Raw genomic sequence first — 8,047 nt, 5'->3', positions numbered from 1 at the left:
GGCGAAGCGAGGAGGAGCCGCGGGCGCGAGGGGCGGGGCGGGCTCGGGCACTCCCCTCGCCGCGCCCCCGCCCGCGCCCGCCGGGCTCGCGCTGCCCGGGCCCCGTCGGCCCCCGGCGCCCGCCCCGCGCCCACTGCCCTCGAGCCCAGGCGCCCTTCTCTGGGAGCCCGACGAGGCGTGGCGGAGCAGGCTCCGGCGCCCCGCGGCCGGGCTGGAGGCTTCGTGTGTGCATTTACGTATGTGGGTGCTCGTCACAGGGAGAGTGGTGCAGGACGCGCATCCCTGGGTCTGTCCACCTGCGCGTGGGTGAAGCGCTTTCCCACTAGGATTCCGTGGTATAAATGTACCACTCTGAATTTTTTTATACGTCACCTTTATTTTTAAAATCCCATGGTCCTAAAGACCATGACACACGTATTATATAATACTGAACGTGTGGCAAAATGTGCTTCTAAGCTGGGAAGGAAAGCAGAGGAACCCTGGCTACTCAGGTGTTATGAATATACACAAATGAAGCCTGAAGGGGGTTATGGGGTTGGCATTTGGAAATTTTATTCTGTTTCTGTAGCAAACCAATTAAGATGCAAATTGTTTATTTCCTGATGTATCTACAACTCCAGGGTATTAAACTAGGGGGCGCTGAGGCACTTTGGGAGGTATTCCCACAAAAGATCAGGAACACCCTAAATTGTATGGTCTTGGAAACTAAGGATTTTCTATGGAACCCCCTTTTGAAATTTTAAAAATAAAATGTGAATACCTCAACCCTTGGGGGTCAATGTGGTAGCTATGTAACTTTCAGTGGAAGTATAAACACGAAATAAGATTAGCCATGAAAATGAGAAAAAATGAGGTGGCAAGAGAGAATTGCTCAGATACACAATTCATCCAAGGTTCAGGCAGGCCCCACCGCACCTGTTTTCAGAAGGACTCAGTGAATTTATGGGTTAGGTGTTGCTCCAGGCCAGTTATGAATATCCATGTCCTACATGACCAAGGTGCAATAATATGATTTAATCCTGTCCCCAAGAAGATAATCAGTGACCACCTAAGCCTACTGCTTTGGTCCAAAATCTATGATTTAACCATGAAGCATTTTATCCTAAAAAGTAAGGATTGCTCCCATCATTTCTATATTTAGTTCAACCTGACTCCCATGGCCAAGGGCAAGTAAGTGACCATCTATCACTCTCTCCATGGAGCATATAGATAGCAACTGCAATGGAGGGGGAGCTCCAGTACAGTCCAGTCAAGGCCAGGGTGAGGGCAGCCAAGGCCATTTGGCTCATTCAAGGGCCCACCACTCTGGGTTTTACACAAATTCTCCAGGCCAGACACTGAGGAAGTTGCTACTTCAGAAGACCAGACCATACAGTCAACGCTTCTGAAATTTTTATTTTTAAATATAAAAAAGGGATTCATAGAAGACCCTTAATTTCTAAAGTCATCAGCTTTAAGGCAAATGGACTTTCTCTTTGTCCCCTGAAGGACTTCTTTTCCTGATCTTTTGGGGGTGATATCTGCACCCTAAAAGCCTCAACACCTCCTAATTTAACACCCTCAGGCTGTACATATACCAGGAAATGAATGTATAGTATCCATCCCAATCAGAAAAGCAAAATTTCCAATCCACACCCCAAACCCATTTTCAGTCTTCATTTAAGTATAAGTATATTCTAGCTCACCAACCACTATGTCTATCTTTATATTCCTAGTACCTAGTAGGCACTCAAAAAATATTTGTCAACAAAGTAAATGAATGAAAGTAGAGAATTATACCCCTATACAATAGAACCTCTTGCCATGTTTTATCTAGTATCTTGCATTAGTAACAGATGCTCAAAAATGTTAGTGATATGGCGACATCCTCTCTTAGCACACACATTCACAGTCTGAAAGAGGCTTTCTACCTGATCATCAGGTGTATCTTCTGTTTCTACTGAATTTCATCAGGTGATCAGAAGGGAACTAATTGAATTTAGCTATTAGAACAGCTGTGCTGGGCAACAAGCCTGGAAGACCAGAAGAGGAGGAGCAAGAATCATACAGAGGTCCTAGGTTAATATAATATTTCAAAATGCATTCACCTAGAATACTGCTTGTCTAAATTTTAAAATAAATTCATTTTACTTTCCTAAAAACAAAACAGTAGGGCAAATGCATCAGCCTTTCAGGCTGGGGACTTATAATTGAGAGGTGGCAATGCCAGGTTAAAATGCATTCGCATTTTTCAGGTTCTTGATAATTTTATGTTCATGTTTTGTGATTTAATCTAATTATGCTTTCAAAATATATGTTGGTCATTTGTGATTCCTCTCCAGTGAACTCTGTCCATTTTGTTTCTTAACCTACTCAACACTTACGTTGGTAAAAGAGTAGACAACCTTTTCATTAAATTGTTATTCAATAATTGCTACACCACAAATGGCATTGTCCTTTCAATTCCTGTGACTTATAATTCACCTTTAAAGTATAATGTTAAATTACTATGTTTGCCAATCTGTGTATCCTTAGTCACTACTCTGTCTGTACTTGCACTAATACCACAGTAATTTAACCATTAAACATATATTTAAAATTTTATTTCTAGGAAAGGTAGTCTTATTTCTTTATGCTTCTTTAAAAAAAAAAAACTCCAGCCATTCTTTATTAATTTTTCATGTGAACTTTACAATCATTTCTTCCAGTTTCAAGAAAAAGTGAGACTTTTCATTTAAACTGCATGAGCAAGACATATTTCCTGGAGAAGAAACAATATCTTTAAATCAAGTCATTTCTTTTGCAGGAAGAGTCTTCCGTCCACGTAAGGCATATGTAGCCCTATATTGTGACCAGTCTGCATAATTAGTGAACCAGCGCAAATACTGGTGATCTAGACTGGAGTGCAGATTATGGGAAAAGAGGAGTTGCAACAAAGGATGAAAGTAGTAAGAATGTGAATGGGAAAGAGGAGAGTAATCTTCCAATATGGAACATCTATATCCTTATCTGTCATGTGAACTAAAGTTCCACAGCCAAATGGATTCTGAGAGGACCTAAAGCCCAGGTTATCCAGCCTCCAGATAACCTCCATCCTCCCAGCTGCCTACCATCTATTTTATACATTGTATCTATTTTACTAGCTACAATGTTTCAGCTTTGTATGCACAATGTTTCCTTCACCTCCCAGGTCATCTGTGCTGCAGGCCATGATGGGATAGCCCAAGTTTAAGGTGCAGTAAATCACATGCCACTGATGCTGTGTTCAAGTTGGGCTAGGAATAGTAGAGGCATTAACATGTTCAAAGTTACTAAATTATTTAAAATCAACATATCTTTTCCTTTTAGTCCTAGTTTTTACATTTGCATTGGGGTTGAAAATTAAACATTTTGAAACCTCATTAAAGGTACCCATTCTTTAACAGTGTCCATCATAGGGATAAATGGAATGCAAATATGCTTGACTATTCTGCAAATACTGAATGAATGCCTACTGTGTTCCATGTTCTGCTCTAGGTAATGGAAATAAAGCCGCAAACAAGAGTTGAGCACTGCCGTCATGAAATTTAGGTTCTGTTGGGGATGGCGTGGGGAAGGATGATTTTTTAAATGAACCATGAAATATGTAATATATGATGTAGTGATAAGTTTTATGCAGGAATGTGACACAGAGCAAGGGGCCAGAGAATGGATTGCAAAGCATAGTTTTAGGAAAGACATCTCTGGGAAGTGACCTTTGAGCCCAGGGACAAGTGATACCTGTGAAGAAAGACAAGTCAGAAAGAGCAAGTCAGCCAGAGAAAAGGTCCTGGGACAAACAAGATGTTGGCAGCTGTAGGAACAGCAAGGAGAGGAGAGGCGAATGTGTGCAGGGGGAGATGCTGGCAGAAGTTGAACAGGTTGGGGTGGGTTCTATCGCCCTGCGGGACTCGATGCAGGGTTAGCTCTGTAATTCTGAGTGAAATTGGAAGCAGTGGAGGATTTGAGTACAAGAATATCATGATCTCACTTACTATTCAGAAGGAGTCCATTAGCTACTAGATGTAGAATAGAATGTTGTGAGGTTAGGGTGAATACAGTGGACCCCTGCTGGAGGTTTTTGCCTCTAGGGAAGAGGTAAGGATAGAATTGAAAAGATTTCTCCCAGGTTTGAAGCCAGATTTAAAGATAGGTAGTTAGTGTAGTTAGGTAAATCGGGTCTAATGTTGAATAAGATAAATAAAATGGAGGCCATTATAGAGAATGGAGTCCAGGAAACCAGAGCAGCACTTGGGGAAATTGAAATGTTAATGTCCCCAAGGCCCTGGGAACCCATTCTAAGGAACTGTTAAAGAAACAGCTCCCAGCAAACAGAGAAATGCTGATCAGAAGCTGCCCCAGGCCCTTCTTGCCCAGATTACTCTTTCAGCCCACCTATCTCCCACCTTTTGGACCTTCCCACCTGCATTCTATCACTGCAAGGTAACCGAGAACAAAGGACAGGAATGTGGGAAAGCTGAAAGAAGACCTTGGCTATAAAAAAGGGAAGACCTCGCCCTTCCTCGGATTTGCCTTTTGGGTCCCCTTCTTCCTGGGGAGAAGTCTTTTCTGCTGTCCTTTAATAAAGCTTCTACTTTCCACTCTAAACTTGCCTCCGAGTGCTTCCCTGGTGTTGTATTTCAGCATTCGGGGAAGCAAGGACTCCTCACCGGTAAAGAGCAGTAACAGGTTGAATGTAGGGTTGGTGGGGAGGGGAGGTACTCACCTATTGCCATTTACTGATATATGAAAAAAGTGCAGAAGGAGTAGGTTTCACTGGGATGTTTGGACATGTTAAGACTGAGGTGCCTATTAGACATGCAAAGGGAGATGTGATAAGGCAGCTAAAATTTGAAGTTCAAGAAAAAAGTCCGAGACACAGATATAGATTCAGAAGCTACCTGTTATATATAGCATTTCCAGGTGGGGTGAATGATGCTCCAATAAAGTGAGTAAACCCAGGAAAAAGTCTGTGGAACTGAGTCCAGAGCCTCCAGAGTTTAGAGGCCAGAAAAACTAAGAGGGAAGAGCAAAGTGGTTCAAGCACTTTAGGGACTAGTTTTTAAAGCATGTATGTTTCTTTGGTCACTTGGTTACATTTTAAAACATTATTTTAAAACATTATTTTAACCATTTAATAAGCATCTATTCATGGCAAAAGATTAAATGTCAAACTTCACACAAGACATGTGATGAGCAGTGATTGCCTTCTCCTCTAATACCCCGTCCCACTCTGGCCATAGAGATAACCACCTTTGACTTTTAGAGTTTTCAGTGGTTACCCCTATGGAAAAGCTTTAATTCTGCTTTATCATATTCTTCAAATAAATAATTAAAAGTTTTCTTTAATTTTTTTATTAAGATACAACTTCAGCATGGGGACCTTTCAGACAGATCAGAAGTAAAAAGAAGAGACTGAGAATGTTTGATCAAGTTACTAGTCCTTTGGGGGACAGAAGAGACAGTAAGTCAAGAGAGAGGCAGAAGGGCTACAGCTCCCAGAATGAGTATTTTTCATACTTATTCATTTCTTCCCAATCAAATTGTGTGTGTGTGTGTGTGTGTGTGTGTGTGTGTGTGTGTGAACACCTGCACAGAGGGAGGGAAGGTGAGAGATCTCACCTTCAGCTGCAGGACTGGCCTTGGTATAGGTCACACAGTCAATCCATTATCTGCTCTAATTTTAGGGAATCTGGAAATAACCACAACCCAACTGAATAACAGGTCAGGTTAGTGAGTTCAGACTGAATTTTTAAAATATCTGCCTTAAAGTATAGGCAGGACATCATCAATCTAAATTATTGGACAACAGGTCAGAAATGTGTTCCTATTTTAGGAAGACTGTCTGTGGGCTGAAACACAGCTTATCTCTATTACAATAACCAGGCTGTTAAAAGGCTCTGGTTTTAGCCAAGGATAAGGTTTGGTGAGAGAATCAATTCATTAAAATTAGCTTAATTTTTTGAACAAGTAGATTTATAGATTTCAAATGAATGGATTGACCTAGATATTTCTTACTAATGGCATCAAAATACTCATTGGTAAAATGACCTTGTTATCATGGATTTGCTTTAAAATACCCTCACACCCACCCCAACAAAACTTCAGATATAAATTAAACAAGGTTGTAACAATGCCTATAATGTTTGGAGCTAGGTTGTAATATATTGTGACTCCTTATGCTATTTTCCCATTTTTTTTGGTATGTTTGAACACTTTCATAAGAAAAAGTTGTCTTTTTTTTTAAAAAAAGTTATAAACAAAAAGCAGAGTATGGAAACCAGTAGTTTCCAATGGGAGCAGTCTCATCAAATACATGATGATCTTACATCACTATTTTTTCAGAGTCTGAATGACTCAGTCTTAACTCAATCTTATATAATGTGGTAGAGCTTATTCAGTCTGTTCAGATGTGTTTTGCAATTCACTCTCTGAGGTGACAATCAGTAATGTCCTTCCTTGAAGTGACAGACTCTCAAACAAGTATCTCAACATCCATAGCCTTAGTTTTAAACTTTTTCAAAGGAGCAATCTACCCCAAAGTTGAATGCAAGTTTCCAACTCTTGCAAAATCAATTGCCATAGGTAGATTTTCCTGTTTCCTCTTCTTTCCATCAGTGTGTTTAAAGCTTCAGAACCAAAGTTTGGACAGAGTGGAGTCTAGGCGCTTCTTCCTCTTCCTACAATGTGTCTGCAAGAGGTGAGCTTCCTCCAAGCCCATGGTTTAGGGGCTCAAATACAACCTGAGATGCAAGGTGAACTTCTCTCAGGATCTCTGTCCTTCGTCTGTTTAACAACTTCTATTACAACTGGAAAAGTGAATGGTGCAAGTTTCTAATAGAATTACTGTTGATAAGATGAGAACTAAACTATAACAGTGGCATTAGTTGCCTTCCTAGGCAAACAATATAGTCATAAATATGAGTGATTAAGAATTAAAGCAAGGGAGAGAGAAAAGGAAAGGGGCTGATAATATGAAATACCTAGTCTACCAGGTAATACCCTCTCAGCCCGCATTGGTGCCCTGCCTCCAGGCCTAAGGCATGCTCAGCATTGGGGGTCAGGCCCTACTCCGTTGGAAGCAAAGCCAGCTCCCAGCTGGCCTAGAGAGGCAGGAATGACAAACTGTGGGGCTGTGAGTGGAAACTGATCAACACCATCATCTGGCCCACTGATCTGTAAGCAAGAAACACATGCCTAGGCCCAGAATTTCAATAGATTGCAATTCCTTTACTGGTAACCTGTGAGTCTTCCCTCCCCTTTGATGCTTCTTATTGGCCCTCACGGGATATGAATCTCTGACAAAGGTGAGCAGTGAGCCACTGCATGCTAGAATTATCCAGAACAGTTTGGGTGGCTGGGAGGGAGTAAGGAAGGGCCAAGGCAGGGTTACATGGTACACCTACCTGCAAAGCTCAGTTTTTAACTGAATAGACTCTTTCTCATCTTCCTAGATGGCTTTCATTTGGGTTGCCCTCTTCAGGAATTCTGGTTGGAAATGGGGAAACAATGGAACAAGAGAAAGTGGTGCAGGATCCGTGAAATAGGGAAGTGGTGACAAGCAATGGGTAAAATAAGACTGTCAAGAGAAGGGAAATTTGTTTCAAACTCATGGAGCTGCCTAGGTTCCCTTCATACATCCTTCCCTGCACCTTGTTTATCTAGTAAACAATTCCTCTATGCCAGCTGCATCCCTCTAGAACCTCTTAATGGTATTGTGTCATTTTCCTTTTTTATAAACTCACTTTCACATGGTTTTCTCCTATAAAGTGGTATTTCTGGGGTTTGTTTTCTTTTTCTTTCAGACATATATGTACACACGCATACACACACATTGTGTAATGTTATCATTGTGTAATGATAACCATAATCAAATTAATTAATAAATCCATCACCACCCATGTTGTACGTTAGCTCCCCAGAATTCATTCATCATACAACAGGTGGTACTTATCCTTCGACCAACTTCTCCCCAGCCCAGGGCAACCACAGTTCTATTCTGCTTCTGTGAGTTGGACTTTTTAGGTTCCATACATTAGTGAGATCATAC

The sequence above is a fragment of the Urocitellus parryii genome, chromosome 3, assembly GCF_045843805.1.
Source record: "Urocitellus parryii isolate mUroPar1 chromosome 3, mUroPar1.hap1, whole genome shotgun sequence".
In the NCBI taxonomy this organism is placed as follows: domain Eukaryota; kingdom Metazoa; phylum Chordata; class Mammalia; order Rodentia; family Sciuridae; genus Urocitellus; species Urocitellus parryii.
This window is presented reverse-complemented; position numbering follows the sequence as displayed.